This window comes from Simochromis diagramma, unplaced genomic scaffold (assembly GCF_900408965.1).
Source record: "Simochromis diagramma unplaced genomic scaffold, fSimDia1.1 OVJJ01000186.1, whole genome shotgun sequence".
Classification (NCBI taxonomy): Eukaryota; Metazoa; Chordata; class Actinopteri; order Cichliformes; family Cichlidae; genus Simochromis; species Simochromis diagramma.
In genome coordinates this window covers 359,829-367,634 of record NW_024387464.1, presented here as the reverse complement: position 1 = coordinate 367,634, position 7,806 = coordinate 359,829, and the positions used below count along the sequence as shown (strand labels likewise).

At 38.4% G+C, this 7,806-nt stretch overlaps 1 long non-coding RNA gene across 1 annotated transcript; it reads right to left on the bottom strand.

Annotated features, from left to right (window-relative positions):
• Positions 1-2,694: 2,694 nt before the first annotated feature.
• LOC120723226 lies at positions 2,695-6,142 on the bottom strand. Its single transcript, XR_005693681.1, has 4 exons — positions 5,650-6,142; positions 5,385-5,556; positions 4,877-5,000; positions 2,695-4,572 (listed from the first exon to the last, which is right to left on the bottom strand). It is a non-coding gene; the product is annotated as an uncharacterized LOC120723226 (long non-coding RNA).
• Between the last annotated feature and the right edge of the window lie 1,664 nt (positions 6,143-7,806).

The following is a 7,806-nucleotide window of genomic DNA, read 5'->3' as shown; positions in this document are numbered from 1 at the left end:
CGATGACAGAGTAGTTATTTTGGTGCATGGCTTTTGTCAGCTCTCACACAAAAAACACTCCAGTGAATAACTGGCATGAAAGAGATGAGATAAGGTTATGAAATCTAAATAACTGCTTTACACTGACATGCAACATGACTCAAATATAGTATGTGCACAGTATCCCAAGCAAACTTCATACAAGAATAAGAATTCAAACATGACTAATTTAACAGGTGGGTCATTTGATGAAAATCTTTGGATGCCTGCGAACTGACCAATAATTAACTACTTATTCATTTAGTTGGTATAATAACTGTAGTATTTTTAATAAAGCCACTGAAAACTTTAATACTATCCAACCACTTCTGCTGAGTAGGAAGCTGCTCAGGATGCATGCCACCACTTCTACTGTCTCCTGGATTGCTGGTTGTCTGTCAGAAAGGCCTCAGTTTTCTACGGCAGGGGGGGCCACGCTGTCTGATGTGGTAGTTAGTAATAGGGCTTTGGAGTTGAAGTCATGCTGCAATGTACTGTGGGAGCACTTTTCCGTGTCCACAAATCAAAACAAACACACTGTGTTGGAACAACGACTACAAGAAAGATGCTTAAAAGCAGCTCAAAAGAGAATGGACTGTATTGAGACCGACTGCGTCCAGAGGTGAAGGAGCGGTACTTGCAGAAAAAAAGCGTGCATTGGAAATGTGGACCCATATGAAATACGGCCGTGGAGTAGAAACCCTGAAGACCTACCGCTATTGACGTAGCCTGACATATTTTCGTACTTTGTCTGTGGAGTCAGCACGTACAAGTCGTCATTCAAACAAAGGTAAGTCAGCTTGAATACTGCGAGTGAAATGCGTTGGATTTCCCTCCGAACATTCAGATTAGTGCAGCATAAATTCATTCATGAGGGGATATTACAGTGAGAACATGTGGAGGCTGTTAGAGGGATAACATAGTGAGTTCAGTGCATTGATGTGACATTGTCCTGAAGGATTTAGTTATTCTTTATGGTTAAAGAAATTGCAATAATTTATTCAGATTTATTATAAATAATTCCAATTCTACATCTTGCTTCCATGTTTGTACCCTGTGTCACTAAAAATACATTTTATTTTAGTTTTATACATTGATTGTCATTGTATAAAAGGACATTGAATGTCCTTATCATATTAAGTGATTCATAATTGTCACTTTATGCTTTCTCCATCTTTAAAGTGATTACATCCTTGCATTACATACTTTAGGTTCATTTTCTGCAGGCAGGTGTCTGAGAAAGAACAGGCAGATTTAGAATATAACATGCAGCGTTCTATAGATGGATGCATAAAAAAATAAAAAATTACATGTATATGCTAACTTTCTAAACACTTAGTTACACTTATGATAAAGTAGATTAAACACATTTGTGTCTGCCTTGGCTCATTAATTCTTGTACTTAAATTAACTTTGTCTGTGTGTGTTTCAGGTCCTGCACTCTCAAAGACTGAATGAACCAGCATTGCAGCCATGGGTCATTGTGAGCATCACAGGGAAGGTTGAAGCCGCACACTGCACCTGTATGGCTGGAGTCGCGGAGACCTGCAGCCATGTCGCTGCTCTTCTGTTAAAAGCAGAAGCAACAGGGTTGATCGTGGCACAAGAACTGTTACAGATGAACCTGTATACTGGGTTTTGCTGTGTAATATGACCAAGATACAGTCAGAGGTTGGCCATAAGATAGACTTCTCCTCTTCAGCTGCCCAAAAAAAGGCTCTTGATCAAAACGTAAACGGACCATCCGTATTGAAAGGTAAAAGGAGCCGTCCTCAAAAAAGAAAAATCCCACTTGCTACTGTGGAGGAGTTGTCACCGCTATTGGATACTTCACTGGAACACAGTAAAGTGGGTCGTGGGAATGACCCATAATGATTTATCTAGGGGTCTAGATTTATGCCTGTAGTGCACTGCCATGTAAATAATTTGCTGAATATGTACTGACTGAGTCCCACTGTTCAAAAGTTGAATAAAGAAACAAACAAATTTTTGCCTCTTTTTTTCCTTTAATTAAAACCACTTTGTAGAACATCACATCAGAAACCGGAGGCAGGAGCAGAGACCCGAAGCGGCCGCCGGTCCGAGTGTCAGGTGAACTGAACTTCAGGTAAGAAGTTATGACCTGGAGTCTATCTGGGTCAGATATAAACCAAGTTTAGGTGTAGTTTATTTTCGTTATGCTGACTTTTTCATACTGGGTACTAGCTAGCATGACGGCGTTTCTATACAGCTGGGTGGGTGCTATGTTACTGATGTTGAACTTTATTTTGTTCATAAGGTTAATTATTAGAGTTGACAACCGTCCCCTAAAAAACAGAATAGTCTCATATTCAGAGAAAATATTACGTGTTTCGCATTGAGGTGAAAAGGAACACAGTTTGTCCCGGACTTCAGCTACAATGAAAAAGACACAAAGCTGGAGTTATTCTGTGTCTATGCTGCACAGCTGCCTCTTCTTCTCTCTTTCTCTCCCCCTCCCTCTCCTGTTTCTTACTTCAATCATGAAACTGATCAATGATCAGCTGATCAGCTTTTCTCTTTTGTTTGTTTATCGCCCACTTTGCGCCAGAAAGAAGAAACCAGCGCAGGTCGCGTTAAACAACAGCAGCACTTTTAAGCTTGATCAGCTGCTGTTAGAATTTATTTAATATTAATTTCTACACAGCAAAATCGCCAGTGTTAAATTGACACTGTGAGTGTTAAATTTAACACTAGAAAAGTGTCTATATGTGTCCACTCTTTTGAGTGTTAAATTAATACTTTTCAAAGTGTTATATTTTTAACAACGAGCTAGTGTTATTTTAACACTGCACAGAGTTAAAAATTAACACTGAGTAACACTGCCCAGTGTCAAAAATATTCTACACTGGTGTTAAGTGTTAAAAATTAACACCGAATAGTGTTGGTGGTACTTTACACTAGCCCTGGTGTTAAAAAATTCAACTCTGAATAGTGTTAATTTTCTAACACTAACACTAGTGTCAGTCAAATCATTAATACCACCAGATTACAATAAACTCCCATTAATCTCTGATATCTCTACTGCTACAATTAACCCCCAACATCCACCCATTACAAAGAAATACAAGACATTAACGTTCCAAAATACTTTGTATTCAGATACACCACAAGTAAACAAGTCATACAAAATTACAGTATAGGACAATGTACATTTTGTCATCAGTGCCATTTGAAAATTGCCTATCATAAGGTCTATAGTACACCAGATCATCTACAGAGATCAGTGCAAAGACATCTAATCCATCCTCAATAACAAATGCATTTAAGTGATCATTGAAATATACTGTTGAGACCTTACAAGTTAGAAGATAAGCATTGAAATCTCTAACAATTATACTGACAATCTTACTGAACAAAGGCATCTCATTTTCAACACCAGAACAAACATACATCCCAACTTGTTTAGTTTTTTTTTCTGGAAACTGCTACAAAGTTCACTGTTTCGAAACATAGATGAAAGGGATCCCATGATAGGAACGTACATGAATTTATCATTGACAGGAACTTGCCTGTATGTCCCTGTTGTTCTATCTTTGCGTACATCAAAACGCACACCAAGAACATGTTCTATGGGTTCAACTATTTTCCATTTTTGCTCAAAATATCTTATCCTTTTAGATTCTGTGTTAAGACATGAAAATGGATTTTCAAGCTGATCAAAGCAATCCTCAACTTTTTCTAAGGTTTCTCTTGATGTATCAGTTGACAAACAGTCGACAACAGATTGTTTTGCATGTGCATGGATGTCATTAACCAGTTCCTCCAATGAACCAACTAAACACTGCACAGTACTTTCAGGAACTCCTGATGATTGTACTTGAGCAATAACAGAGCTGCACATGTTCAGTATTTGCCTTTTTTCAACTGGAACCGGTGTAGGTATTGTCATGGGATGAGCCACATTTACAGGCTGTGAAACAGAGGTTCCATCGTTAGGTACAGGCTCAAAATTGTTGATGACCTCAGAGTGAACGCAGTCTCCATGTGCTCGGAATAAGTGCCGCTTGTAACCAGAGTACGTGTGAAAGATAAATGAACATCCAGGCTCTCCACAGGTCAAACGTAAAAACTTTCCTGGGTACAAACCATGCTGGAACTTCAAATGTCTAAATAACACTGAGCAACTTGTGTGGTGTATCTTGCAAATGTAACAGATAAACATTTCCAGTCAAAGTGCTGAATAGTGGATATCTTTAAACCGTACAGTGAAGACTTCCTCTTGTTTCATTGACCCGAGGACTGTCCTTCACGCTGCCAACATCAATGCCATACACTTGATGGTCTGGATGAATGTGTAGAAGTTGTCCAATGCCTTATCAAAGGACACGGCAAATTAAAAAATGTGCCTTGAAAAGTTTTGCCTTGTCAAAACCTGCATCTCCCATCTGTGTCACACAGGGAATGACCTTTTGATCTAGGACAATGTAGAAACTTTGGGTAGAAACTTTGGATGATGTTCTTTCTTTCTCCAACCCACAGGACGAATGGCTGAGTGGGGCCAGCCTTAAGAAAAGCCTCTGTGCTACCTCCCACCTGAGGGAGAGAAAGAAACCAAGTGATTCACATTAAACAAAATTGATAATCTGATGTTGAGGCATTGCTGTTTGAAATTATGACAATATTAAAATGTTTCACTCCGCGCGCACAATTATTTTTGTTTCAATGTGTACATTTAGTTTTAATAGAAACAATGACATGTCAGTCCTGCAACACCAAGCCTGTCTGGGATAGATACATCTGCTGCAGGTTGGATCACCTTGCCATCTTAAAATATCAGCCGTTGATAATTTGCATCTGTTCTCATCAAAAGAGAAATATACAATTCTAAAAAGCATACCTTGATGAATTTCATTAGGTGGTGAGCAGCATCTGATGTGCTAATCTTTGAAGACGTCCTTCCCTTAGATGTTGGAGGTAACAAGTGAAGCAGCAAAAGATGGCAGCCGCCTCGCAGTCCCAAACTACAGAATAGAAATTAAGATCATCACAATTACTGTCATTTAAAGGACCACAGCAGCCATTTTTCCACGTTATGTAATACCATGATGACATTTTAGACACCTGATAATTTTTCTAATAAGGCAGTTTTCCAGCGCCTTGGTATAAAAATTCATTTCTAGAGACTTAAAATCTTCTGGCCACCAAGTGAAGTAGATATCGAGTCATAACAATAGTAAGATTATGTAACTTTTTTTGTGTTCAAACTACATTAAATGTCATTTCAGGTTTAACATGTTTGTAAGCTTGTTTTCATACCATACAGAAATGAGTGATATATTGTGTTGTGAGAATTAAGCAAATGCTGTAAAGGCATGCAAAATCTACCATTTCCAACTTACACTTACCACCCTCGTCAGAGTAACGCTGTGCAGAAATGAGCAGCTCATCCAATTCTGTACTCTGAGACAGATTTTTGCAGTCTTTGATGATCCTTGGCTTGAAGAATGTTGGCCACTTTGCAAGGAACTTACCAGACACTTCCTCCCCAAAAAACAGCATTGTGAAGTCTTGGTCAATCTTAAACACAAAGTGTAACAACAGAAACAACATTTTAACAAGAAAACAAACAAAGGAACCACAAAGCAGTCATTAAATTATTTTATGCCTTACCAAGCCAGGTGTATCCAGAAATCTTGGGAAAAGGTCCAGGACAGTAGAAGCTATGGCAGGTTCTTGAACCACTTTTTGCCTATGTTGAAATGTCACCTTCATGTTGTCTTTGACATGTTTCATGTCAGTTGAGTGCCTCTTCCTTGCATTTATCACCTGACAACGGCCTCACATTTGAACACAAGTTGCGAAGAGTCTTGGGGCTGTCTTGAAAAGCTGACTTTGATTACTTCATCTCTTCACGGGAACCAGCATATCACCACCTTCCAAGAGTAGAACAAGGTCCAGCATATAACACCATTTCTTTGCAAAATATCTAGCATGTCTAGTCCCTTTAGACTGAGTTAAAATTAATTTTGTTAAGAAAAACATCCTTGATCCATTTTTTAAGTAGTACAAGCTGTGTAACATGACTGCAATACAGTATTCTCTCAACTATCACAGGGGTTAGTAGAAACCATATTTCTATTTTATTATTTTTTATATATTTTAAGCCATAAAAAACCCTCCCCACTCTCTAACAAACCCTAATATAACCATGTTATTCATTTTTAGACTAGAAAATGCTTAATTTACCACAAAAAAAGGAAATCTAAAAAAAAGAAAAAAAAAGAAAAATACCTACTGGCTACAGAAATGCGCACTATAATGAAATTCCCACAATTTACAAGATGTAGGGGCCATTATAGTGTAAAAATACTCTCAGGTTACCCTTAAGCATCCTAGTTCACCTAAGGCAGGGTCTCAAACTTAAATGAGCTGTCATCTTATTGGAGGGCTACTTCAGTGTTCAAGAAGTAAAAAAGAAAGAAAGAAAGAAACCACAAAGAAAACACCCACAAATATTCCTGACAATGTAGCGTTTGGTTTGTTCGTTTTTAAATTTCAAATATTGTATAACAAGACAAAACTGCAAATATGAACGCATCCCCCATCTCCCTCTTAACTAACCGATGCCTTTAATTGAACTACCAAATTAACACAATGGTCCTCTCTTTCTGGTCAGACACTTTGCAGCACTTCTGCTGTAATTTGTTCATATTTAACAAAATAAAAATGCAGAAATAAGTGTACACATTAGTTTTTGACTCTCACTGAACTAACAAAGCCAATCCCTCCACATGTTTGTACTCTCTTGTTACCTCGGCCAGGTCCGCGGCTCTGAACCGTGGTAATGACACCTCTGGCCAATACGCTGGGTTGTCGGGCTTGTAGCTTTACTGTCAGCGAACACAGTGTACAGTCGAGTCTTAACAGCTTTCTTACAACCAGGCACTCATTTTGGCGGCAGTGGTTATTATTATATTTACATGCTTTCTTCTTCCATTTCTCATCGGTAACAGCTCTTACTTTCTCCCTCTCTCGCGCTCAAACACACAACGGGAGGGGCAGTTCCACACGTTCTCCCCGCAGCAGGGACTACACTGCCCATGAGGGCCGGTAACACTCTGCCCTTATTGCCTTTATATTAAATCATTTTTGGCTAATGACAAAAAAAAGTCACTTTAAGGGCCAAATTGCATTATACTTCTTCACCTCACCTGACGTGGGCCACGAGTGGCCTCTGGGCCGCGAGTTTGAGACCACTGACCCTAAGGCTTTGGCAGTTTAATTCGAAAATAAATAAAAGGCATTTAATAAAAACTGTGAAATATATTAACATGTAATATTCACTACAGTCTGCCAATAGCCAGATTATGCTAAATGAATATTAGGAAAGAAACTGGTACTTTGCAGAGTTCTAGCTAGCAGTAGCCCAGCTTAACAAAAACAGTTAAAATTCAAATATGACACTTAAAGATGATGTATTTTGATATAAATACTATTTCTTTTACTAGTTATCATGTTACTTGTTCTAACATCAATCTAAAACTTAATATTTAACCGAATAAAACTTACCGCATCAGCAAGAAAAAATGGCGACCGAAGATTCTGGATTGCAAAGCTCCACAGGAAATGAAGGTGTGGTCTAATTTAACACCCACAGTGTTAAAATGCAGTAACGACTAAATCTACACTTACACTTTTCAGGAATCAACTCCCGATGTGTTATTTTAACTCGATTAAGTGTTGAACTAACTCGGAACTCTGTTGAAATCTACTAACACTGAAAAATCAACACTGGCATTTTTGCTGTGTAGTATCAGCTGATGTTTG